Source organism: Stegodyphus dumicola, chromosome 1 (genome assembly GCF_044657685.1).
Source record: "Stegodyphus dumicola isolate Sdum_Otavi_A_Nest chromosome 1, ASM4465768v1".
Taxonomy (NCBI): Eukaryota; Metazoa; Arthropoda; class Arachnida; order Araneae; family Eresidae; genus Stegodyphus; species Stegodyphus dumicola.
The window spans coordinates 295472926-295500470 of record NC_140768.1 but is presented as its reverse complement, the minus strand read 5'-3'; the positions used below and the strand labels follow the sequence as shown (position 1 = coordinate 295500470).

At 34.5% G+C, this 27545-nt stretch overlaps 1 protein-coding gene across 1 annotated transcript in view; it reads right to left on the bottom strand.

Annotated features, from left to right (window-relative positions):
- pont (RuvB-like helicase pontin) overlaps positions 1-27065 on the bottom strand; it is a 223399-nt gene extending 196334 nt beyond the window's left edge. Inside the window, exons 1-2 of the mRNA XM_035358769.2 lie at positions 26945-27065; positions 20079-20202 (exon numbers count right to left, since the gene is read on the bottom strand). The gene's annotated coding sequence lies outside the window, so the exon portion shown is untranslated. The remainder of the gene's footprint in view (positions 1-20078; positions 20203-26944) is intronic.
- Positions 27066-27545: the final 480 nt, after the last annotated feature.

Genomic DNA, 27545 nt, shown 5'->3' with positions numbered 1-27545 from the left:
GCCTCGAAAGACTGAAACATAAATGTGAGAAATCACGAGAACCTTTAAATGATTCTATGATTTCAGAGAATAAGGGACTCCTTCTTCAAAGGCTGCTGAAAAGTCTAATATAGAAACTTGAAAACTGATCTGTCGAAGACTTCAAAAAAAGAATTTACGAAAACAAAAGAACTTACAAGGAATCCATTATGCGTTCTTTGCAAAAGATGAAAAAAAAAAAGCCGAACGATGTCCCTAATGCACATGCGAAACTTTCAGCAGGTTCACGCGTCTCAACGAAAAAACATTCGAAAAAAACGCCAAATAACACGATGGTGCGATCAGATTCGAAAAACAAGCAGTCAAGGTCATTGGTCGCGAGATCGACAGAGCGACTCTGATTGCTTCGATGCCATTTATGTTATGAATATACAGCGGTAACCCTTTGCAAAAAGAGGCTCAACAGTTTAATGAGAAATATCGAAAAACACAGTGCAAACGCAAGCTAACTTTAAGGAATAAACTGGAGATGACCTAAATCCCATACATAATGTTAAGTGAGCTTTACCAGTATTACAAATTGGTTCCGATACACTGTTTTCCCGCCCGTAACTTTGAATGAGATTTTGAGAAAAGTGTGCGAGTGTTAGATGCAGATCTCATGCTGCAAGGGGATTTTTCCTATTGAGTAAATAGTTTTAACGAGTAATATAGCAAGCGAAGTTTCGGTTAAACACCTGAACTCTTAGTTACCCTCCCCCCCCGGAAAAACAAAATGTACACTTTATTAAAGTATTTACTGACTTTCAAAAATGCCCTGAAATAAATTTGGTGTAGTGTGTACAGTAAGACATTAATATTTTAATTTAAATGGGACTACAGTCCAGCGTAATATTCAAAAGATCCTTTATTTTATTTTATTTATTATTCGTAGGGTAAATATACATGAGTACTTCTATACAAGCCAGAGAGCTGCATTTCTTTTTAGTGACATTTCATTTCAATAAATATTTAACAATTAAGTAATATATTTCATCTTACATAATAGAGCATAAAAAACTAAAATACCGATATAAAACAAGTTATATTCTTATTTTTCTTCTGCCTATCTAATATATTGCATGTAACGTAAGCAATAACCAGTGACTTTTAAGGTTTGTAAATAAATATCTACACAGTTTTAAATTACGAAAATTTTAAAATTATTATCAGAAACTAAAGGTCAAATGTATTCCATTGAAATTTAAATAACATGCAACTTTTTATTTCTAAAAAATAAGAAACTGATCTCGATCTTATGAATTTCCTGTTTTATATTTATCTATTTAGTGCCTTTTTATATTAGCTGTTCTAAATTTTCCTTTAAAAATTCAAGGCCTTTCGAAATCATTAGCATCTGCTTGCAGTAAATTTATTACTTGTATTTCATTTTTTTGTAAATAATCTAATCTGAATTATAAATCGATTTTAAGCATTTACTGGGGGAGAAACGTTGAAAAGTGTACAGCAGAACTGACAGCATAGTTGTATTATCTCGTTTTAGTTTTTTAACGGCAGAGGAGAAAATTTTGTTGCCGTTAGGAAATACTTTTTATTCCTCAAAAGAATTTTTTTCCTTTCTCTCTTCATTTCGCCACTCGTCGCTTCCCAGCGGGCATGCGATCACTGACGTCATAACGCGGGAAGCGGGAAGCCCGGTCATGTGATAAGACGTCATTATGAGATTTGCTTTCCAGGTTGCAAAATAAACAAACTTATCACTTTTTCTGCGCCAAAGAGTTAAAAACTCCAATTTTATTTTACATTATCCAAAAATTGCAAGATTTTTTAAGTATTTGAGCTTGGTACTCTTAGGAAATTTATAACTGAGCAATTCTACGAATAATGATTGCGATATAAAGGAAAAACTATATATATATATAAAAGAGAAATGTTAGAATAAGGATGAAGTTCTCGCAATTACTTATTTCCTTCTCAGTATATTATTTAAACACTATTACTTGCACAATCAAGCAATACAAAAGGAAATTTTGTGTTAAAACAAGCTCTAGATCTTACGGTAGAAAATAAAAAAATTTTGTTTTTTGTCCGTGGAATTTGAAATAAGACATTCGACAGCGGATAATTTTTTTTTAATCTGTGAGTAAATACATGAACGTTCAAGCAGTTGCGTTTTATAACGATTTACAGAATTTAATCATAACACCAGCTTTATTTTTTTATGCAAATGATAAAACAACGCATAAAAAAATTAACGAGAACTTTTGTAGCCAAGAAACCAGTTTCTGACATTAAGACATAAGACAGGCTTTCATTAATTGAGACATAGGACATTATTAAGACATCTGACGTAAGAAAGGCTTTCCTTATTTGTACTAAAAAATGTAAATAAAATGAGTAATTTTCCTAGAATTTAGCGCTCTTTTTTTCAACTAATACTGCCTGAAAATTATAAAAACTCTGTTTATATCTGTTTGAAATAGATCACTTTGCTACACTGATAAATAATGCGTTATTTTAATTAGGAAAATAAATGCATACCGTATTTTCCAACGAGAAATCGAAGCGACATGTGAGTCGACCGCTATTTTTTTACCTAAAAACCTCCTAATAATTTTAGGATAAGTCGATCCTTTAATTATTATTAATCGATGATCCAAGTTTTCAGTCTTTGAAAGCAAAAACGCCGAGATTAATAGCATTTTAAAACGCGAAGGTCACTGAATGGAGCAGTTAATTATTTTGCGGAAGTCTGTTTTGCTTTTTTGATGAGAAAGCAAAGCTTCCGGTAATTTAAATAAGGATATTTGATTGTGCAGCTGTTAAAGGTTAAAAAGACATGAGTAAACATTCAACTTTAGGTCATGATATTTAACTTTAAGCCTATACTTGTGATGAAGACAGGGCCGTTCCTAGCGGGAGTGCAGCGAGTAAAAGCACGCTGGCGAAGAAAATTAGGGGCGGTCGGACTCTGGCGATACCACGACTAAATATTTTAAATTCATTGTAAGTACTTGTTATATGTAAGCACTTTTTATACAATTTGTCATATGTAAGTACTTAGTGAGTATGAAAATATATATATATATATATATTAATCACTAAGGTGTTTATATATATATATAAATTTGGGGGGCGGCAAACTTTGGAAAGTACGCGGGGAACCAATGATCTAGGAACGGCTCTGGATGGAAAAATCAGCACTTTTATTTACAAACATTTCTTTTTTAAGACGCTTTGGCAAGCACATATAGTCACCATTATTATTAAGATTAAAATTTTTTCATGAGTAAAAATATTTTTCTTTTATTTAATATTTTATTTAAAATAATAAACATGTTACAAACAATTTTGATGGTGACACAGGTGCTGCATAAAGAAATACGTGCATTATGAATTCTTTCACAGGTCGTTTATTGCAAGATATTTCGCTGAACGAAACGAAATAAAACAATACAAAAGCGCAGATACGAACAGAACACCTGCTGATTCCACACCTGTAAGCAACCTCCCTCGTCGATGTGGTGGTTAGCAATACTGGCTGGTGTGATGATGAACCCGGGTTCGAACCCCATGTAAGAACTGGATGTTGGTAAGAGTGTCCTTGGGACGTAAGGCACTTCAAGTTAATGCCAGTCTCCTGTGAGAATTTCTATCAAAATTGGGACGGAACTGGGCAAAGTCCTACTCTCACCTACAACGTACCAAGAGCCAGGCCAACGATAGATGCAATCATGAACTCTTGATTTCTTATGTTGTTACTATAAGACAAGCAAGGTAAGTCACAACAACAACATAACTGCAAGCATAAATCTTACATATTTACATTATAATCGGCTATAAAGAAGAGAAGCGGCGGACATTTCATCAGAGCAGAAAAATGTGAAAAGAATGCTTATGCTACCCTATGCATACTAGATTATGAATAGCGATTATTGCTTCCATTAATTAAGATTTTGATTTGCAAATTTTAACATTATCATTAGCTGAAAGATTTAAGTTACACTTCCTTTTTTTAGGGGAAGTGGCTATGTGAGTGCATACGTCGTCGGATATTATATAAAAATCACATGACAAGATATATTGCCCGCTTTGAAATCAAACCTTTGAGTTAGAATTCTTTAAAGTTTTACAAAATGTGAAATATATCATAGAACAAATTCCAAGTTTGGGCTTTCAGATGCCCATATTCGAATGGAAGACTACATTATTAGTCCAAAGGGACTTTGTCCCTGAAGGACTATTTTTTTTTCGTTTTGCGATTTTGCGTTGAATCACTATAAATGTCCGTTTCACTTTTCAAAATGTTGCCACCCAATGTTAGACCCCTGCATTATATTTGAAGAAATTAAATAATGAAAAATCTGCATCAATGTATGTATATTTCTCGCATTGTGATATAACAACGATACATAGGTGTTGTGGTGTGGTGTATTTAATTATGGCAAAGCACACTAGGGCTATCTGCCTAAGGGGAGGGATGCCTTTCGTGGAGGACTTTCTAAGGGAAACTGGCTCATATACACGTTATACATGGGGAAAACCACGAAAACGCCCATGCAGCCAGCCCGTTCGCGGGATTCGAACCTCGGACCGAACTACCAGAGTTCAGCGACTTTACCGCTCGGCCGCTGGTGGGCCCAACGATACATAGAGACATCCAATTTTGAATGACGTAATCCTCCTACGAATATGGGCATGTGGAAGACCAAATTTGGAATTTGTTTTATTATGGATTTCATATTTGTAAAACTTTAACGAATTTTTGATTAACAAACTCAAGGATTTCAAAGCGAGCCATGGCAACGTTGTACAGGAAAAAAAAGAAAAAAAAAAATTTCTCCAAGCGCGTGAGACTGCGTATCGGAAATTCTAAACATAGGTTCAATTTAAAACTATTTTGCGATATTGCTCTTAAACTGAATCTTGTGGCTTAAGTACGAAGAACGTGATATTTAATAAATAAAGGTAACAGACAAAATAAACTCCCCCTTCGGACGAAATTTAAAGTCTGAAACCTTGCAGAATTTTTTTTTCATCTAAATCTTAATTCTATTTTATTTATTTATTTATTTTTTTATTTTTTTATTTTTTATTTTTATTTTATTTCCCCCCCCCCCTCCTACTAGTTTTGAGGGCAACTGCCCATGGAGAAATTGTATAAGTAAGAATCTGCCAGATAAGAGTTAGATAAAGTTTTTGTTTTACACAAAGATGCAGTATGAATTTTCTTTTTATAAGACAGCAATTAGCCGTAGGGGCTGTAATGGCTTTTGTGCTCGCCTAAGAATTTTTATGTATTTGATTGCCTGAGCTTTTCCCATTCTGTAAATTTGACGACTTCTACTAAGATGGTTGCACGAATACTTAAGTGCTTGTGTCACCGTGATATATGATTTTCTTCATAAAATGTAAATATATCCTTGGGTATTAAAACAGCACATCTATGGAGAATATATATATATGTGTGTGTGTGTGTGATAAAAAAGAGAAAAAGACGTAGCAGTGTTGTTAGGCGTAGAATACTGAAATGCTGATCCACAATGAATAAGAAATTTGGCAGTCGAGGCAGTTTTAATTCCCTTTTTATTTAAATTAACATTTATAGTCATAATTCACTTGGCACTCTAATCGTGCGTATTTTCAGAACATTTATGCTTTTGAATACAATTGCGACAGGAACACAGCACATTAAATTATGTCCAAGCAGCAACAAGCGAAGGGCATTTATCCAATATGGCAGTTCACCAAAGGTAGGTTGGTTTTGGTTTACGTTAGATAGGTACGTTAGAAAGCTTTTCAATTCAGAGAGTTTAGGTTCCGAAATAACTACGTCATCAGCATTACGCAAGCTCTGGCATAGAATAATCTATAAATGATGCAGTCCAGAAATGTTATTATTATTTTTAGGATAAAGAGGAAATAACAACATTAAAAATGAGGAATTGAGAGGCTATTATTGAATTATAAAGCTGATTTACATATTTTTTATCTTTCACACACACACATATATATAGACATATATATATATAGAGAGAGAGAGAGAGAAAGTAAGAAATTTAGAACCAATTTCACAAAGAACCAAAAAAAGTGAAATTCAATACCATAAAAAAAAAAATAAGTCAGAAGAATAAAATGTGAAACCCTAAAACCTGAAAAATTACAAAAACCAGAAAAATACTAAAGAAGAGGAATTCAATCGAATCTGATACAACGTTATCAAGAGGAGGAAACAATAGATTCAATTGTACTCCCCCCTTCCAACTGAAAACCAATCTGTTTCTGTTATTTAAAATCCAAAATTAGCTGATAACTTGGAAAAATTTTGTTTTTAAATAAAAAAATTATAATACTCTCTCTCTCTATATATATATATAGAGAGAGAGAGAGAGTATTATAATTTTAAAAGAAATTAAGAGAGAGAGGATATATATACGCACGCTCCGGATTGGAATTATTGCGATTTATAGAAGAAAAGAAAAATGCTTTTACATAACTTGATTGTTACACAGTAGGCTGTATGCAATTTTTTTATTAAATCCATTGTTCATTGGTAAAAAAACAAGAAAGAAAAACTGAATGCAGATATTCGGAAGTAAGCAAAAATGTATCAAAATAACAAACCGAATTTTTGTCTTCCTACCACGATCACTGTGTGAAAAAAAAAAAAAAAAATAATAATAATAATAATAATAATAATAATTTACCGTATTCAGAAGCACATAGCAAATATATTACTTTTGCATTTAAGGACATTGCAATGTATACTACGAAAAGGCGTGACCGCATTAAGGAAATGCCATCATGGCCTGGGATGCTTTTGGGGTGGGTCTGGATGTAAAGGTATGTAGACGAAAAGAAAGTTACGCGAAAAATGCCCTTGAGCGACGACTGAGGCATGCAGCATAGTTGCTTCAAAGCAGAACACTGCTGATAGAAATTTGGATGAATCAACACTGTCATGAAATGCCGCATCTTTTTTAAACTGACTAATATTTGATTTTCATCATCATATCATAGAAACAGATGCTGCCATTTGATCAAATAATACAAATGATGACATTTCTTTCTCTCTTTTATTTTTTATTTTTATTTTTAGCTCAGAAGGGCTATTAATTTCGTTTTGGCATTTTGTGGCGTTTCACTTTTCAGATTGTTGCTACCAAATATTATCGCCCTGTATTATATTTTAAGACTAATTAAATAATGAAGAATCTGCACATGACTGTATGTATGTTTTACTGTACTGTGAAAAAACAACGATGACTACAGACATCCAATTTTGAATAATGGGCATCTGGAAGCCCAGATTTGGAATCTAGTTTATTATCTGATTCATATTTTGTAAAACTTTAACGAATTTTTGATTAACAAACTCAACGATTTCCAAGCTAGCAATGGCAACACTGTACGGGGAAAGGAAATCTTTTTATTTCCAGCGCGCGAGATGGTGTATCGGAAATTCTTCTAAATGTACGCTCTTTTTTAAATTATTTTGTGATAATACTGTTGAATTGAATTTTTTCGTTTAATTGCGAAGAACATGATATTGAATAAATAAAGGTAACGCAGAAAACGTTAAGAAAACGCGGCTTTGGGCGTAATGTAAAATCTGAAAGCTTTCAGGTTTTTTAAATTTATTTATTTATTTTGTTGTTGTTTTATGATATCTAAGCCGTTAATAGGATTTCTGAAGTGCTAAGATTTACTTTTCAGTGAAGACAAAAAAATTTTTAAAAAGATCTCAGTTTATTAACTTAAGATTATAATCTAAAATCTCGAAGAGTTTAAGTTCCAAAATATTGAAAAAGTATAAAATATCATAATATTAAAATGAAGTGGAATATAAACTGCGAATACAGATTTTAGGTTCTATACCTACAAGCCTCTTTCCCTATCACCAACTTCTCGAGAGGACTTTCGTCTCGACGCATATTTAGAGTGCCCCCATGCCTCAAGGACACTATACATTTACAGACAGCCATGCTTTTTCCAGGATTCAAACCCGGGCATTTGGGTACTGCAGTCGGCGTCGCTAACCACTACCCCGGTTGGACGGCATTAACAAGGTAATTAATAGTAATAATTTATTTTACAACTTTAAATATTAATAGACTTCGATTCTTTCATAATGAAAATATCCGCTGCAAAATATACAAAAGAGATATAGTTATACATATTTTTACAAAGTACATTTTGATAGTTTCCGAAGGATATTCTTTCAGATGAAAGATTTGAACGAGTTGCTTGGATCGGCAGAGTTGATGTTTTGTCGATCTGACTTTTATTGAACCAATTTTTATGCGGTCGCAACAAAACGCTTGTCAACTCTTCAAAGGCAAACTGTATAAATGAGCTGAAGGGATCACAAAGGAAACACATAGAAGCAACTGAGAAATGCTTTTAACGAGTTTGGAAGACAGTTTTCATGAAATGTCACGAAAGCAGAGCAGTCACCTTGAGAACATTAGAAATATCTACTGTTTTGTAGTAAAACTTCAGACATACAACTTTATATGCGGTTTATAGTGTTTTTCTACTTTTGCAAAACTTTCATGAAGTAGTCAAACTGTATTATTATGGCCTAGGCCTCCAAAATATTTTCAGCGTTCTTTCACATGCATATATCGTGACACTGATAATGAGTAACACTTTTTTGAGTATTTTTTTTTATCTAATAGCTAGCCTATGCATATTTATTAGCGGCTTCAGCATTTTTAAAGTAAGCTTCAAAATTTCTTATTGTTCGTATTGTAGAGACATTAGGCATTTTTGAAGCAGGAGTACATGAAAAATGAGCAATGCCCTCGCCGGGACTCGAAAGAGGACCTCTCGAATACGCGCCGAGTGTGCTACCAGTACACTACGTAGGCACGCAGAAAGGAGGGAGAAAATGCCTTTTTAGGTATTTTTGAAGCAGGAATACATGAAAAATGAGCAATGCCCTCACAGGGATTCAAACATGGACCTCTCGAATACGCGCCAAGTGTGCTTACCCTTACACCACGAAAGCATGCAGAAAGGAGGGAGAAAATACCTTGTAGTATGATTTTCAACCTACTTCATGAATTCGGGAAGTGATCTTTTCCACAAAGATCGTTAGTTCCTGGAAATTCTCACATTGCTCTTTGCAAATGCAGATCAAAAACCACTCATCCTTTTCTCCCACGGAAATGAAGAAGGAAATGAAATGAACTCAGAAGGTGTTGAAAAGATAGAAAATTGTGTCTTTATATCCATGTAGGAGTAAACATGTGTCTTTTCCCGGAAAGCATAAAGTCGTAACAACAGCCCATTATCGTCTCACTGATGTGTTTCTCCTCATGATCCACTTGCAGAGACTATCGAAGACGCACTGTGTGATTTTCTACTTTCTTGGGTCATTTGAATGTTCATTATTAAGTATACGAATCTTGAGATCTAAACTGTGAAGTCTCTTTCAGGTTAAGGCTTCTCAAACTTTCCTATTTAGCGACCATTTTTACTTGCGCAGACCCGGAGTACGGAGGTATATAAACTAGGAATACGAATTAAAACATTTCTTGATAATAAGTCTTAAATAAAATTCATTCGGAAACAATTCTTAATATACATATAAGTATAATTTTATCAAGTATTAAAGAAAAAGGCCAAATATTCATACTGAATTCATACGAGGTATGTTTAAGTCATTTCAGATATAGTTGAAACTTTTATCCTGTTCTCCAGTTAACGATGTTGAAAATCTTAAATTTCTTACGTTGTTAATGCCGCCCAACCAGGGTAGTAGTTAGCGACGCTGACTGCAGTACCGAAGAGCCCGGGTTCGAATCCTGGAAAAAGCATGGATGTTCCACGAGGAAAGGGATACCTTCGTGGAGGACTTTCTAAGGGAAACCGGCTCCTATACACGTTACTTATGGGGAAAATCAAGAAAACGTCCATGCAGCCAGGCCCTTCGCTTGGAATCGAAGCCAGTTCGGAAATACCAGTGTTCAGCGACTTTATCGCTCGGCTGCTGGTTGGCCTTACTTTTTTGAGATGCTAGTCAGAGGTACGATAATAAATAGCAGTTTGTGAGTTGGTAAAATCGCTTTTTCACAATCAGAAACTCACAGGCATACTATACATGTAGTGTTTCCAAACAGGTTTTGAATTAATTTTCGGTCATTTCATAGTGTAGCCGGAACTTTTTCATTTTACTAAAACTTACGAAATCGTCAAATTTAGTTACATTAATTTGAGAAGCTTTATTTGTTTCAAAAGCTTTATTTCCCCACTGTTTATTTATTTTCTTAAAATGCTGGTTATTTTCAGAGGCGGTCGCCATGACACGGTGCACCGTACCTAGCTTAATTGCGAGCCCTTTCTAAAACGATTGCTACGTTTCCAAAGAACTTTAGTTTTTTGTGAAGAAGATCGTCTAAAAGAAATTATGTTTAATAATGCGTATTTGTTATCTCAGATGCATTACTCACTTTCAGAGATGGTCGGGAAGACAGGATTCGTTACGTCAAAGCACTCGAGGGCTATTTATTTAAGGGGAGGGATGCCTTCGAGAAGAACTTTCTAAGGGAAACTGGCTCGTATGCATGCTGCACACGGGGAAACCACGAAAACTTTCATGCAGCCAGCCCGTTCGCCGGGATTCGAAACCCAGACATTACTATCAGTGTTCAGTGGCTCTACCGCTCGGCCATTGGTGAGCGGAAGACATGATTCACCGTACATAGTTTAATCGTGAATCCTCTCTAAAATGATCGACAGACTTCCAAAAGATTCCCAAAGGGAAAGTGAACGTCTTATAGAGGAATTGTGTTCAAAACCGAGGTTATTTTGTTTCCTTATATACGGTGGTCACTTTCAGAGGTGGCTGCTGCAACACAGTTCATTGTACGTAATTTAACAATATGGATGTTATATTAAGAATAATGAAATGATGGTTCTGTTTTATTTCTCTTGGTTAATAATAGTCCGTAAATTTTATCATGATTACTGGATAAAAGACATTTCTGCCGTTTTGCAAACACACGTGTTATGAGCAGTATGTAAGAATCATATAACAAGGATTAAGTTTCAGAATCACCGTGCTAAAGAGGATTTATGATAAGAATATTACTATTTCTAGGATAGAAAATGTAAACAAATTAAAAATGAAACTGAATCTTTTTTTTTTTTTTTTTAATTAACGTCCTTTATCTTGTGTGTTTCTTATCTTACGTATATATTTAGTTAACATCCTGTCCCGCGATGGTTGCTACGAACTTAGGCAGATGTAATAGACTCAATAGATTTTTCAAATTTGTAAGAAATATAATGCTACGAGAACGAAGAATGATTATTATTTAATTCTTCTCTTTGAAAAATAAAGAGAACGAAGCTATTCTATATAACAAAAAAGTAATGAAAATGTAACAATTAAAGCATCTGGGAGTTATCAGACGTTTCTCTCAAACCTTCAAAAAATGACTCAGGAAAAGCAAATTACTCTTTATCAAACCGGCCATCGTAATCCTCGTGATTATCAGAGCTGATACTAACCGCCGAGCGAGGCTTGAGATCAGAGGATTTCCGGATGGAACCGCTGTTGTATTTGCCAAAGGATTCGACAGACCGTGGCGTGTTGTGTTAATGATAAACGATTTTCTGGTGGTGATAACATAACAGCCTCAAGCAGTCTGGTTTGGGCGGGTTGATAATAATTCTGTCTTTTCAACTTCGGCATCTTATGAAAGCGTTAACAGTGAGCAGAATGAATTACCTAAATAGACGGCATCACGTTCTCCTATCAAGAATTTGAAAGATAAAGAGTGTTTTGATGACAAAGAATGCAGATTTTATTTGCTGTGTTCGCATATTATTCACTCTTGTCAGTCTTCCTACAAATGGAAGACTGATTAGGTGAATGAATGTTTCTATAAAACGATCATGCTTCTTCACACACCGTTTACAAGGGAGTTTTGTTTTGAACTTCGTGTTTTGGAGCAACTTCTGAAACATTTCTAGAATGCATCTAACTCTTGCGTAGGGTAGGAAGAAAGAATTGCGTCTAACATTTAATGTTACTTGAGCCCGTTTTTAGCCAGTTTCCTACTCAGCTTTGACAGCTGTGCTCCCCTAGAGAAAAAGATTCAGCAACTTCATCCTTAGGTCAGCCCAATTCGGAAATATCTCCTCATTTCATTTATAACACAGGCTGCGTTTTTACGTCCATTTTTGCTTCCTTGAGCGAAATAAAGGAAGTCTTGTAATCACGAAAAATTCCGGATACCATATTTGAACGAAATATCAATTTTGACCACTAACGAATGCAATCTAACCATGTTTTTACGTGGTATCTGTACATAAGGACACAATAAAGGACTTTTTTTCCCCAAATGAATTATAAAACTGATTTAAAATGGATTCAGAAGAGATTTCGTTCATGGCGTCTGTACGTACGTATGTCGCGTAACTCAAAAACTAGTAGCCTCAGAATGTTCATATAGCTGTGCACCTCCCATTATGGTTGCAATCGGCTTCACCGAAAGTGTATATATATATATATATATATATATCAATCTGTTACTCGGCTTGGTGACCTTAGGTTTTATTTTTATTTCTTTATATTTTTATTTATTTATTTATTTTATTTTTATATGTTGGTAAATTGTGCATTTCTGCTTTAAAAAACATTGAATCTGTTCTTATCTTCCGTTTAAGATTTTTATGCCTTTGGTTAATCTGCATGCAATAGTTGTAGAATTATCAGCAATTTAAAAGTTATTTAAGTGCGGCTAAGCCTAATCTTTTTTATCATAGCATATTCGTTTACCTTTGAAACTTAGCAGAATAGTGAATTAAGTCTTTCTGTACCTTCAGTGTCCTTTTTTCCGACCAAAAAGTGGGACCAAAAAGAAACTTTTAGTTTTGTGCACCGAAAAATCTGCCTTCTTGCCGCTGACCGAATTGCTTGTTTTTGCGTAGAAACTCTAATTTGAATTGTAAAAATTGTTTTTTTAATTGTTTTAACTGTATCTGATGTTTTATATTTTTCGATTTTTAATAAAGTTATTTTGAGTTTTTATGTATTTTTTCCTTGCCGCGAAGTGAGAACTGAATGAATTGAATGAGAAATATACCTGTAATAAAATTCGAGGAAATAAGTTTAAATGAAATGGAGGAAAAACTGCGGATTCTTTAGTATTCTGTACAAGGAAGTTATGTGGTGTACACATCAGATTTTTTTAAATAAAAGAGGTTAACGTCAGTGTTTTCAACAATACAGCACATTTTTTTTTACTGTGGATTATCTTGTGAAGTTTATTTATTGCAATGCCATAGATAATTACTATCACAAACCGACAAGTTGAAACAAAACTGTACACAGGAAATACAAAATGGAAAAGAAAAGCTGCCGAGATAAGGGCAGTGATAGCAGATGATGGCATAATACCTTGGAGTTGTTTTTTTATTCACAATGAAACATAATTTAATGGTATGTAATCCGGAGAATTTAAAACATTTTGATAATTCGGATTATATGAACAAAATATAATCATTAAAAATAATTTCTAACTCTTAAAATTAAATCAAGTATACAACTATTAATTTTCAATTTCAGTGACTCGTATAGAAATGTAGAAGTAATACGAATAAAAACCTTTTATTTTGAAATGCGTTCTTTTTGCTGCAAGTGCTCATTTAATTTACGTAACAAAATGAACTTTTTTTCCGTATTCAGCTGTGTGACAATATAAGTAAACAGTTAATAACCGTTTTCTCTTAGTCATAGCATAGCTAATTCTCTTTCTTATGTATTTTTAACCGCCCGTATTTTCACGTTAACTGTGTATCTCATCCCATTATCACCTCCCTTAATCACAAGTATACAAGCAGCATAGGAAAATTTAAGGCCTTTCCAAGGATTTATGTGTTTTCTTTTCTGTCCCTCCTTCTATGTTCATTTGGTATTTCTTTTGCATAGCATATCGTTGATGAGCTCATTCATCCAAAAATACAGAAGTAGCGAGGATTTTCCTCGTATAGCACACCCCTTCCCCAATTCGTTAAGACCTTCGCTTCTTTTTTTGCTCAACACTCTCCACGAAAACAGGTGAATGTAGCTTACCTCTTCATTTTCTGGAATTTCCACAATTGTAGGAACACGACATTGGGGAAAGATCACGCAATTATTTTGGGGTTTTTGTATTTCATGGAATTTCATAACACAGAAAATAATTGACCAGTTATTTTAAATATTAAAAAATCACGCTGTGAAAATCATAATACTATCAAATGCACGTTATTTCGGTTTGCATGGAAAGAGGAAGTATCTTATAGCGATCATTTTCAGGCGAATTTAGACATTTACAAACACGTGCGCTTAGATTATTTTACTCTTGTTTACGGGAAAATCTTACAGTAAACTGATAATCTTCGTAAATAAACTGATAATCTACGTAATCTTCACGAAAGCGGAACAATGTTAATCGGCATGTGCAAATGTTTTTGATTATAAGAACTGACTTTAACCATTCTCTTATCGAGTTTAGTTATTTTGATAGATTTGTTTTTGTCAGACGGCAAATCGTCATCTAAGTCTAGGCTTATGGGCTTATGTCATACTTTCCCATATCACTCATCGGTGGGCACTGAAGAGACCGAGGTGGGGGGTCGTAACTCCGAGTAGCAGTAAAGGGGCAAAAAAGCAAATGAACAATAAAGAACACGTTTGGCAAATTTGTGGTTGTTCTGAACAAATTTAGAGTGAACATTTGAAGATTCAATACTAGAGTCATGCATTTTTTTAAGAATTCCCCGAAATCATGTAAATTTACCTTTCAGACACGTTGAGCGAGCTTGTATGAAGGTTCGTCGTTATATTCCAAGTAAACGTTAGTTTTAAGTTATGGGCCTAATATTACAAAAACATGACCTCAAAACGGTACTTGAAATATATTCAATATGCGCAAGTAATACGGACATCCAATACATACTTCTGTTGGTGCTATAAAAAGAATCTGTATAAAACTGTATCTGTTTTGTTTATTAAGTCTTAACTCGGTACCATTTCTTTTTCATATTGCTTGGTGAGTTTTAATTAATAACTTGATACGCAACGAGTGATGGTGTATCACCGGGGTGCCTTGACAAAGGACTCTACTCCCAATCAAAAATACGCTAGTTCGAACAGAATGCAAACTAAAAATATGCCCAAGATTTCTAATACACATTTTTTTTTTTTTTTTTTTTTTTGCAAATTTATTTTTTTTAGAATTTTTTTAATAAGATTTATATATATATATGGGCTTAATAATGAAGTTAGGATGATTAATAATGAACAATGAGAGCGTACATGATTCACATAGAGAAAATGCAGTCCAGGAAAAAGCAAAAAATGATGCAAAAATATAGGTAAGTGCAAGACCCAGTGTGCAATATTAAAAGAAAACATGAATACATCCATAGAATAATTTACAAATACAGTACAGGTAAGAAGTAACATTAATGCACAACACAAAACATGCCATACAGAAGTTAGTGAACAGCATCACTAAGAATGGCCTTAGGCCTTTTGATGTTGCATTGATCATTGACATCATAATCATAAATTTTAATCACGGAATTACCAATGGACTCCAGGTCTTCGTGAAATTTTTTGGCCAGTCGATAGTAAAAAGTTCTAATATGATCTATTTTCAGTTCAGTATGTAGTCTGCGATTTCGAACATACCATGGGACATTGGCAATTTGTCTCAAAACCTCGTTCTGTGCAGTTTGCAGCCTTTTCCTTAAGGATCTACTAGAATAAGCCCACACAAGGCAAACATAACACAATAATGGACGTAGAAGGGACTTGTAAATGAGTAACTTGTTGTCTATAGGAAGAACGCTGTTTCGAGCAATTAAGGGTAATAGTGTATGTTTACGTACTCGAAACTTTCTGATAATAGATATAATGTGCGGGGCCCATGAGAGAGTTTTACTGAGGATCACCCCCAAGATAAAGGACTTGCCTGGACCAGGGAATTGACACTCCATAGAACTGCAGGTTTTTGGTGAATTTCTTCTTTTTTGTGAACAGGATAGCCTGAGTTTTTTCCACATTAACCTTAATTTTCCATCTGATGAGCCAGGTCTTTAATGCGTGGATGTGGTTTTGTAGCCGTTGTATAACTGGACTCAAAACTGCACTTTGTGTAAGGATCGCAGTGTCATCAGCAAACATTGCGAGTGTTGTGTTGTTCAGAGTAGGTATGTCGTTCACGTAGATATTAAAAAGTAAGGGTCCTAGAAGACTTCCCTGCTGAACGCCCGCAAGGATAGGCCTAGGTGCAGAAAGTGTTCCTGTGACACGAACGACAAAGTGTCTACCTACCAGATGGGATTTAATTATGTGTGTAATGTACTCTGGGAGTCCCAGAGTGTGTAATTTGTAAATCAGAGCATCCAGCCAGACACGATCGAAAGTTTTAGCTATGTCGAGGAAAAGGACACCAGTGACCTTTTTTCGTTGCAAGCCTTCACTAATTAGTTCCACAACTCTATACAGTTGATGGGTAATAACTTGGTACAGCGCAACCGTAATAAATGCTTACAAGGTTTATGTGTTTTCATTCAATACCTATAGATTCCAGGTGGAGGACTGCGTTATTCAGAATTTGATTGTTCTAGGTACCGTTGTTTTTTCACAGTGAGAGAAACATACAAACATTCATGCAGATGCTTCATTATTTAGTTTCCTCAAAAATAATGCATGGTGATAATATTTGGCAGCAATAATTTGAAAAGTGATAGAAAGCTTTTAGTGATTCAACGCAAAACGTCGCTTCGAGAAGTCTTTCTGGGCTAAAATAATTAAATTTTGCACAAAAAGGCATTAACAACATTTAATTAAATACATTACACCTTATACTTGCTATATTATAAAACAAAATAATATAAAATATACTGTATCTATATCTTTCTCCTTCATAAGTATAAGAGTAAAGAATTCAGGTATGTCATCTTTAATCATAAAATGCGAATGCGAAATCATTAAAATATGGCTTCTGCATTGTAAAGAGCAATAAAGCAATTCGGAGAACAGAAATAAAAGTTTGTGATAAGGACACCACATGACTTCCTTGAACTGCGAATTAAAAATTATACACATTTTTTGCTGTAGATTTAAACTTAGTACCTCAAATTATTCTAACTTAACTATCCGATCCCTCAAGGCAAGTTGAAAATGGCATCAAAACTGAAAATTTTGAAATTAAATATAGCGGCTAGTTTCAGCCCTACGGGGGTCTTGTAATTTTATTTATTTATTTATTTATTTTCATGACCAGTATACAGCTTTCTTTACTTTCTATACTGGTAATATAAGCATAGGAACAGGGAGATCGCATTAAAAGTTGCATTTCTTTCATTTTTCTAAACAGGCTTACTAGCGGCAATGCTTGTAAAGTCGCTGAACCCTGGAAGTTCGGTCCAAGGTTCGAATCCGGTGAACGGTCTAGCTGCATAGTGGCTTTTCCCATGTGTAACGTGTATACGAGCCAGTTTTCCTTAGAAAGTCCTGCACGAAGGCATCCCTCCCCTTAGACAGATAGCCTTCGAGACTTTGCCGTCATCACATTTAAAAAAAAATTGACATTGCCAAAACATGAATATTTTCGTCATTTAAAACAATTCTGTAATAGGAAGTATGTGACTATGGCCAAGGATAGCAAAAATAAAGGTCCAGTAAGGACTTTTAAGCCGGGTAAGGGAGCGGATATATATATATTTATATATGTATATTTAATAGAACATACTTATCTCCTAGAAATAGAAAGGAAATTTGGGAACATTGAAAACTAGTGAAGTAAAAATTATTATATAATCTAAGTAAAAATTAGTATATATCTGTTCTATTAAATAAATTATTTTTTTTTTTTTTACTATTCAGCTTTAGAGCAAGAATTAGGCTATTCATGTGCAAAAAATTACCTTACGTAATTAGTTCTTTGAATTATATATATATATATATATATATATATATATATATACAAGTTTGGTGCTGCCGATTCCAATAAAAAAGAGAGGTGCACATCTAGAAGTTGTAGCAGTCTCATATACAAAATTTCAACCCTTTTTACAGCTAATCATTTTTGAATTATGCGAAATACATACATACGTACGTACGTAGACATGTCACGAAAAAAAAAAAATCCTTTTGGAAAAAATAGTGCCAATTTTGGAAAAAAACACTTTTTTATTTTGTCCATACCTAAAGTCATCACGCAAAAACATCGCCCAAATGAATTCGGAAATGGTCAAAATGGGAATTTGGGTTGAAATATGATACCCGAAATTTCGCGATTTTAATACTTTCTTTACTTCGCACAAAGTCAAGTAAAAATCATTTTCTAGCAGTGGTAGCATAATACTAGTTTCTGAGTTCTAGAAGTATCACATTACTAGTACGCTTCGGGGGCCATTATTGCAACAAATAAGAGTTTTTTTAACATAAAAGGGTATGCAACTCGGCACTAATGACACTAAGAAGAATGCTAGAAGTAGAGTAGAGTCAAATTTACGATTGTTGCTTAATCGATGAAAACAAAGCCTTCGTGAGCTGTCTTCACTTCGTTATTATTGGGCGCGTAATTAAATTTAACTATTCAAAACGAACATGTGAGAGAGAGTGTACTTACTTGTGAATACAGCACTGGAAACTCCTGATCGCTATAAGACACTCTGTTAAACACCGCTGCCATTTGGGAAACATGTCAAAAGTCCTTTTTCTTTGTTCGTATTCTTTTTTGTTTCGCATTTCTAAACCACGTATGACTGAAACGGCGGATATTGAATCAACGGCTGCTAAAGAGCGACTTTACATTCACAGGATCAACCAATCAAGTCCTGTTATCCTTTCCTACAACTCAATACAAATAGGGAGATAAACCATGATCAGCCTCCGTATTAGGCGAGAGGGCTGGACATTGTCCACAAGGTCCTTCAAACGAAGATTTATACCACTCCCTTGATGCACCGCGGAGGCCTCAATCGCACGGCGCAGTCTTTTTAAAAGAATTTTTTTCTTAAGCTTCCTCCCCGAGGCTCAAATGGGTCACCAGGCGCTCTTTAAACCGTGGGTCTCAGGGACCACCTTAGAGGGAGGCACATTACGGACATCATGGAGGCTCCATGACGGACATCGTTTTAAACCTGGAAGTCTGACTGCTCGTCAGTAATGTCCCCGACAGTAATACGCGAGCAGGCAGTCACCGAGGGACATTATTCGGAACATTCGGACCAGCCGAGTTACCAGTGCCACTGGCTGTAGGTTTGACTCGAAGACCTCTCGGTCGTCTGAACGTATAAACGATCTTCCCTTGGGTTCTCCAACCGCCAGGTTCGTGTTATTGTTCCCCCAGAGCTCTACTACCGTGGTAAAATACCACTTAGTGTACAGACTCCAAAGCATAATATTCAAAGGATATCTAATTTAACACTGTTGCAAGGAGTACTGTGTTGAAAGAACCTGAAAGGGATACTAAGCAAAAACAAATTCGAAAAAAGGGTGGCAAACCCAAAGAAACTAGGCAAATATAGCTGTACCTCGCATGATAAAAGCAACCTGTTCCGCAGCGGCATTAATTAAAAGTAGTAATGATAATTTGCCAGTTGTCTCAGAAATTTAAACAAGCGTTTAACTTAAGTTAAAGTAAATTTGTAGATTTAGCTTTGAATTTAGTATATAGTATTTACTCCATGAGAATTCAGGTCGCAGTCGCAAGGATTTCTACAAATATACGACATACAGAACTGCCTAATATTTCTAGCATCATTATTTGAAATTTTCTACGTAATCATCTCTTGAAGTTTTCCTTTCATAAATTACTCGTCTTCTGCATGCAAACTGCTTCTTTTTACAACAAACGCTTCCTCCTGTTACTTAATCACAAGAGCTTCCTCTTATCTCAACGCATAAAACAATGCCTCACGCGACACGAAAGCTATATTCGGAAAGAAAAATGAACCAAGAAAATTGCAGTGAATTGTTCCGAACGAAAGGATCAAATACTTACAAACATTTAATTTATAGCATTTAACAAGACAGCTAGAAGTGTGTGATTTTTCTCTTATCTCAAAGAGACAATACTTACAAAAGGTGAAAAATGGTCTGCGCTAGGGCTTTTCATGGTCCATTGCACGTCTTTGGTGATGTTACCTAATACAGCCGCAGAAGAGAGGACTTGAAGGATTGTTATGACACAGATGTTAGCAAACCTAAGACGGATTTAAAAAAATTTTCTCAGAAAATTCATATTTAAATTATATAATTCACTTGACATAACAATTATATAGTACATCCCTCGTTCATAAAAGTCTTATTTTATTTCGGGACTTTTGGCGGTGTGTGTGTGTATATATATATATAATATATATATAATTAGAAAACCAGTTTTTTTTTTAAATAACATAATATAAACATGCCTAGTATTTTCGCGCATTAAGCTGCTGAAAAATTATCAATAAAGACATAAAGTAAGAAATTTAGAACCAATTTTTCACAAAGACCAAAAATTGAAGTTCATAAGTAATAACATGTGGAGACAGGTCCAATCCCGCAGTAATTGTAGAGCGCTCAACTGCGCAAAAACGCGGAATCATGATTTTGGAGGGCAATTGCGTACGATTCCAGGTCACCTTCAAGACACTATGACGACTCAAAGATACGTGATGTTTTGCGGCCGGTGACACTCCCCTACCTTCAGGAAGCGCCCACTGCCCTTTATTAGCAGGATAACACCAGACCACACAGTGTTTGCATCAGCCAACGTGCTCTGCAAGGTATACAGATACTTCCCTGACCACCGTTCTCTCCTGATCTCTCGCCAATCGAGCACATTTGGTATGTGATTGGACGCCATTTGCAGACCCCGTGGCTGCCGCGTTCAGAAGACGAACTGTGGCAAATGGTTGACAGTGAATGGAGAGCTATTCCTCTGGACAACACCCGTAGTCTTATTGATTCTGTACCTGGACGTGTTGCTTCGAGTATCGCTGTCCAAGTCGGTCCTACAACCTACTGAGCCGACGCTGTTTCTCGCTCTGTATCACGCATAGCATTTCGAAATAAAGGTCACTTATTGTTCCTTACTGTCTCTCTCTGTTTGCCGAGTTTCATCACTTTCTGGCCATTCCTTCTTAATGTTGCATTTTCAATGTCGAGTAGTGTATAATTTATATTTACATATTTTTTCATTTTTCTTACATATTTAATGCGTAAATATAAAATATGAAATAAAAGTTTAAACTTAATTGGAACCAACTGGCAATGGATCTTCAAATTCATAAATTTTAATTAAACACATCACCGCTTCAAGGATATGTTTTTTTGCACAATTTTGTGTAACTCTGCAGCATGTTACATTACTCTCTGCCTGCAGTTTCTCTACACTGCGAAATATTTAGCCCAACTGCTGGTCATCAAAACAAAGACTTTCCGTCTTATAAACACTACCGCAGTTAGTACCCATCACTTTTACTCACCTGCTGTTGCTTGAATAACCACGTCTGTCGATTCGCCTTTTTCTCTATTGTTTGAAAAAATGGAAGTCCGAATTTAAAAATTTTGAGGAGAAGATTCCCCCCTTTATGCTGTGCAACTCAGTATGATGTTTGAACAAAGTAATCGTCAAGTAATAAAGTCAAGAAACTGTGGTGAAAATTAGGTCAGAATGGCAGTCCGCTTGTTCAAAACAATTATGGAGTTATCACTGCTACGGACGAAAAGCAAAATGGCACTGTCTATGACGTGGACGAAGCTGCCATTCACATGGACTTGACTACAGCAGAGAAATTTTGATTCAGATACTGACATTAAGAAATTTTATTAATGTATAGTAGCATCAAATAAAGTTATAAAATATCATTTTTGTAATAATTTCACTTATTAACATATTTTTCAACAATGCTTTTTGTGATCGAATTATTTGAATTCACATACAAGCTGAACGTTCAAACATAGTACTCGGCTTATACACAGAAATGTAAGGTATACTTAGTACATAAGCTACACGAATATCTTGATTCATATAACATGTTTTCATGGTATGTTTTGGAACGAGCGATACTATTCGCAGGTATATCTGTGCATACTTGCAATCTATTTCTGAAAAATATTAGTCACGAATCCAATGATTTACCAACTAGTGATCCTGCCTAGCGTGTGAAAATGACTAACCGAATAGAGATGTATTGTTAAGCCTTCAGATAAAACAGCTAAAGAAAGAGATAATTTACGTTTCCCTCTGTCTGCCACATTTCATGACTCCTCTCGTGCACGTATCTTCTGACTATAAACAAACCTAAAAGGAAAAAAAAAAAAAAAAAAAGAGAATTCCAGACAAGACATTCCATGCAAACAAAAGTTATTTTTATACTGATACGGAGTTAAGGAAGAAACCATTTCAAAAGATGGAATCAATTCAAAAGTATCCTTGTTACAGTTATCAGAGAAAGAGATATTTGTGTTGCCATAAATCAGAGTAACTTTCAACGTGAGCAAGGTTATTTCAAAACAGCATGTAAGTTTTTAAGATTTGCGGCATATAAAAACCAGATAACTTTGTTAATAAAACTGATTCTTTTGCGAAAAAGAAAGTAATGAGGATATTTTCCTTTATTGGACAACACCCGTCAAGCAGTTTCCTAGAGGAAAAATATACAACAAATTAAGTGTGTTTAAAAATTAAACTATTAAATGGCTAGATTTTTATGATATGAAAATGTGACATAACAATTAAAGCGAAATTCAAGAAAAGTGTTGTCTAATTGACTGAATAATTGCAAAAGCATTTCCGACTAATGTTTATTTACATAAAAAATTATTCCGGGAAAAGGAAAATAATTGACAGACAATAGCGTCAACAACTTTTCGGAAAATGTTTAGATCATGGCAGCGGCTAATTGGAAACTACTAGATGTAAATAACTTACACCACAATTCAGAATAAGTTTTCAAACAAGTCACATTTTATGAAAACAAATGTGCTAAATTTCTCGTAACCAAATCATAAACAAAGCAAACTAAAGTAGGTTCTGTATAATTCGTTGAATCAAATATGTGTGAATAACTCTTGCTTCGCAGCACAAAATGTGCGTAAGGCAAGTATCTGTGGGAGATGGAAAGGTCTATCGAAAATCCACTAGCCGCTGTGCCTGATTTCAAAATGCTCAAAAACCTGATTCTCAGAAGACCAATTCTCTCATAAGTTTGAGAATTATCAAGGTTTGGGATTAGTCAAGATTTAAGCATTATCAAGGTTGTGGATTAGTCAAGATTTGAGGATTATCAAGGTTTTGGATATTTGCTTATTTCTTTGGCAGATACACAGGTAATCTCAGAATTACGTTATCTATTAGAGATATAACCCCCCCCCCAAAAAAAAATACTTACATGTAATATAAATTGCGCCTGTTTCACAAATCTGACTTTTAAAAACCCTCTTAGAAGTAACGGCAGCAAAGTTTATTTTGGAAAGGATGCAGATGCTCCCAAAATACCAACTACCTATGGCAGATTTATGATTGCTGAAGCTTGCACTTTTTGAGATTTTTTTCAAAATCAATTAATTGTAAGTTTTCAGTTATATGCTACAATTGAAATCAGTATGTTTAAAATAAGTAAAATAGATTTATATGAACGACGCTTTTTATTGCAAACATATTTTATATTTTCATAATTTTTTAAAAAAGACATTGTACGAACTTAAAGAGCAACATTTTTATAAATAAATGATTCCCAACTATTTTCGAAGGAGATATATCTCACCAGTGGTCGAGTAGTAAAGACCGCTGAATTCTGGGAATTCATCCGAGCTCGAACATGCTGGCTGCATAGTTACTTTTCCTGGTTCATTTGTAACGTGAATATACTAAAACAGTAAGAAATCTGGAAATACCAAAACAGTGAGAAAGATTTTTAAAAAGTACAATTTTTAAACAGTTTTGTTTTTTGAGTATCTGGAAGAAAACCATTCCTCAGACGAGAGAATGGAAAAGATAGGCGAGAATTCGTTATGACTTAGATTGATCGATTTGGGTCTATCATACTTGTAAATGAATCTAACGCCAATATTTTTCACAGCGATTGAAAGTAGATAATGCAGCGAAGACTTTGTCCTGAGAGCTTGAACTGACAGATCTTAATCCCACAACCAAAACGTGGAAGTAATAAGGCATATATTCTGGATTTGTATGAGTGCTCAGGTCATTGGAATTTGCATTCTGTATAAGATATTTATGCGCTCAACTGAAAGAGAATATAAAACAAAGGACTCAGAAATGGGCTCCTTGTTAAATTTTAAAGGAATACATAGAACAATGATTCTAAACATATTTTCGGAGTATAGATTATGTCCTGTTGTCGCACAATCATAAAAAATCTTGCCCCAAATCCCATCCTCAATCCTATCAGAATGTGTAGGATATTTTGAAAAACAGAACACATACGACAATAATTTCCCAAAAATAGGAACTAAAAGGCAGCACCCCCCACAGAATACCCCAATCAATCTCAAATACACTAAGGAAAGTCATAAAACTTAAAGAAAATCAACATACATTAATGTTACATTGAAAAATTTATTTATACCACGGATGTCCCAATAAATTTTTTACACTTATTTGCCTCAATAAGCTAAAGACGTGCAGTGTTCATATTTCTTTATAGTTATCTATGTCTATTTTTTAGCTTTGTGTTTATGTTTTATATTATTATTATTATTATTATTATTATTATTATTATTATTATTATTTTTAAGTACAGTGGTAATTTTCGTATGAGAAGGAGGAACTGAGGTTTACAGAATGATTATTTATTATATAAGGCATTTCTCCCTTCTTACCGTGCCTTCGTGGTGTATAGTGGTTTGCACGTTGGGCGCGTATTCCAGAGGTCGGTAGTTAGATTGGGTCCCATAAACTCCAGTCGCCATTAAAAAAGGGGAAGTACTCGTATATAAGATGTTTCTCCAGCCTTCTTAGCGTGCCTTCGTGGTGTAGTGGTTTGCAGGCCGGGCGCTTATTGCAGAGGTCCGTGGTTCAATTCCAGGAGAAGCTGTTGCTCGCTTTTCCTGCTTCCAAAAAATACCTAAAGTCTCTGCAATTCTTCAACAAAGGATTGAAATTTTCTTGCTTCCTGATACTTATTTGAATAGCCGTATTTTAGTTCTTGAAATAATAATAATAATAATAATTAATAATAAATATATAAGGTATTTCTCCCGCCTTCTTAGCCGCCTTCGTGGTGTAGTGGTCTGCACGCTGGGCGCGTATTCCTCGGTTCGATTCCCGGCGAAGGCGTTGCTCATTTTTCATCTGGCCTGCTTCCAAAAAAATACCTAATGCCTCTACAAATACCTAATTAAATAAAGTAGATAAAAAATGTTAAGTCGTTTAAAATGCGAGATAAAATATCAAATGGCTCAGTTCGTCTTGCTACCGAATAAATATTTAGATTAAAATCAATATTATATTAAAATCCTATTTAAAGATGGATTTTTAAATACTCATGAAAGCGAAAATATAGTTACTTCAAAATATAGCCAAATTTTTATAAAAACATGTAACACAAAATTGCTTCGCATTTTAAAAATTCTGCAAAGGAGGTTTCAGACAAGTTTGGGTTTGGAAATATATGATTTCTATTTAGCTGGGATGGGAGGTGGATTATAGGATCATTCATAAAAATTTTCGCCGTATCGAATATTTCAAATTACAGAAATGTGACTTTTCCATAAAGACATAACATTAGTACATATAGTCTGCGGAAAACATTCATTTGGATTAATTAAAAATTAAAACCGAGTTCAGTCAAGTTTCCGCGTGGGTAATTCGTTAAGAGATAAATCGCGTAAAAGCTAGGGAGAAACTTGCCAGATTTAATTTTAAAAAAGAAGAGAAAAGAAATTCAGTCAGGAAGATTTCGTCCTTGGCATTATTTTGCACCTGTTCTACGATTCCCCAACAGATCAGACAGCGTTTAGCAGACATTAAAAAAGCGGGGAAAGAAAAATAAAGATAAACATATTGTAAGGAAAATATTCTAATGTTTTTCTTCTTTTCTTTCCTTTAACTTAGGTTTTCATGCATGTTGTAATGAATTTCTCAAAAAAAGACTCGTCAGATTCAAGATCCATAAAATGTTTTCGTGCCGAATGATCCTTTCCGCCCTTGTTCATCCCAAAAAGCAACAAAAAATTCATTTTGAAGAATAACGATAAGTTTTCCAAGTAATCAGTTCTCTGCTTTCGCATATAATTACGGAATTTCAACGTATCTTTGAACTGTTTACAACAACAATTTTATTTTAAGAAAATTATTTGCCTTTCTGTTTAGTCTGAATGAAAAAGCGGTTAAACAAATATTAATATCGTTTATCATGAGATTCAAAATCCAACTTAATCATAATTAACTGAAAATAAAATTGCAAATTCACTTTTAAGCGAGAATAAATGGTTTCAGACATCATTTACATTGATAGTTGTTATTAACTTTAATACTGTATTGATGTGTATGTATACTGCCTCTAAATTTCTGGATTTGCTCTAAGTTAGCTCCTTCAAAAGTTTAAAACGTAAAAGTCTAACTTGTTGCGGAAAGGCAAACTTTAGACATTTCTAGTTTGCCAACTATCCTGATTAAATTACTTGATGAAGATTTGGTAGAGTAACGTAACGAAAAAAAAAAAAAAAAAAAAAAAAAAAAAAAAAAAAAAGAAATTATTTTTCTAACGCCAAAGCAACTCGAAGGCATGTTTACTGTATGTTCTAAATGGAATTTGAAAAAATTCTGATTATAATTTATAATTGCATTTGGCATGTAGAAGTAGGCTCCAATTAAGGTAATCTTGGGCTTCGAGCACAGCATCCTTTCAGGGATTCTCAGCGTCCACTTTCCTTACTTAATGAGGGGAAAATATGGTTATAAGAGATGATTAAGTTAAGAGAGAGAGCTACACCTACCAGAAGTGGTTTAGTGCAAGCATGTCACAGCGTGGAAATAAAAGTTTCTTTTTAAAAACCTACGATGCCATGGACGGGTTGAGTCATCTTTCATTTATGAATAAGCACTTAAATTCCTAGTTTACTTTCATGCATCATTTTCACTGCTGAGGAAAAAAAAATTACAAGTAAATTAATTATGAATATAGAAACGAACTATGAATATAGTTATTTCATTTTATTTCTGCATATGAGTGAATTATTCTTAACAGAATTCCAAAAAGTCTATTAAAAAAACTTTGGATTTTGACCAAAATATAAATGACATATAAATCATATTTTGGTGTGCTACTTACTTTAGTAGCACTATTTTAACTTGAAATAAAATTCTCAGGAAAATTATCTTCTCTGATTTCACAGACATAAAGTTCGAGCAGAGGATCTTTCCTAGTTGAGTCCAGTGTGTGATTGGCGGTCACTTAATAACATCTCGCCAAAACACGCCAAAGAAGCGCACGCGCATTTCACCATAGCACAGCAACCCTGGGTTCAGGATTGCCACATCATGAAAACGATGTTGAAGTCGAGATTAAGAGTTGCAATAAAAGAGAAGGTTTTAGTT